Raw genomic sequence first — 1,344 nt, 5'->3', positions numbered from 1 at the left:
CTTTAGACGCAATACAGAAAAGAGAATATGGCTCCGCAGCAATTTTTACTCATCGTACCTTTTGTTACACCCACATCTTAATACAAAGAGAGCACAAGGAAACTGGTTGATTCAAAGCTTTTTCTAGGGGATGGATAGAAGAGGCAACCCTTTTACAGCAACTAAGGTGTTTTGTACACAGCAGGATCTGTATCTGAGTGGCCGATCTGGCTCGATACATTTCTTTTTTTTTCTCTTACGAAGCTTGATCCTGGCTTCCCCAGAGCGTCTTACATAGATGGACATTAACTTGTCTGGGTATTTTACGAGCTGAGCTCCCAAAGGACACCGTACTGTTCAGTATAATGCAGTTCCTTTAGGACATGCATTGACAATCTGCGCCTTTGCATACCAGGCCAAACCCACTCAAGGGATGCCTTTCCAGTCTTTCTATTTTTAACTGAAAAAAAAAAAAATCCTTTAAGAGAGATGGAGTTTTTTAGGTTGTACCGCTGGAAAAAACGATCAATGTGGATGTTTCAACAACTGAGCAGGAAACCAGCTGCCACATTACATTAATACCAGGGCTGTTTTTTCATCCCAGCTATTCCTTACTCCTCCGCCCAGCACGTATCATCGTGCATTACTGATCCAGTGGGCACTAACAGGACCCAAGATGGGGACTTGCAACATCTGCATGTTCACGTAAACCAGAAGCCCCTGCTTTTTGCCAGCCAAAAAAGCAGTGGAAAGGTTGATTTATTTTGATTTTTTGTATGGCGCTTTAGAGAGCAGGTGAGCGTGTGCCGCTTTCTTAGTGCTAGGAGAAGCCCATGGGGGTCTTGCACCTTGCCTGGGCTCATCCATCACCCTGCTGTCGTTGAGCCTGGCCTTGAATTCAAGCAGAAAGAGATTAAAGGAGACAAAACCCCAAAGCCAACAAGAGCAGCCCAGGGCTCGGAGGGGATCTCCCCTGTCGCAGCCTCAGGCAGATTTGGGCCTCGCGTCAGCGGGGCAGCGGCCCGCAGGGGCCAGGCGGGCACCCCTCTTTGCAGGCCAGGAGGAGGGGGCCTGGCTTTCCCGGCGGGTTCCCTATTTGGCCATCCCCTCTGCTGCGGGCTCGCTACCCCTGGCTTGCCTTACATGGCCCGGGGCGCCCTGGCTCCTCTAGCCCGCGCGCCCCTCGCCTTGCCTCGGCTCCATGAATGGCCTCGCTGCTCCTCCAGGGCGTGAAGGCGACCAAATAAGGAGAAGGCGGCCGGCTGCCCCCGGCTGCCGGGGGGGATAAAGGGGCGCCTCGCGGCCGGGCTCTGCCCAGGACCGCCCGCAGGAGGGGCCGAGCTGGTGCGGAGGGCGCGGCCGGCC

The sequence above is a fragment of the Alligator sinensis genome, unplaced genomic scaffold, assembly GCF_000455745.1.
Source record: "Alligator sinensis unplaced genomic scaffold, ASM45574v1 scaffold83_1, whole genome shotgun sequence".
Taxonomy (NCBI): domain Eukaryota; kingdom Metazoa; phylum Chordata; order Crocodylia; family Alligatoridae; genus Alligator; species Alligator sinensis.
This window is presented reverse-complemented; position numbering follows the sequence as displayed.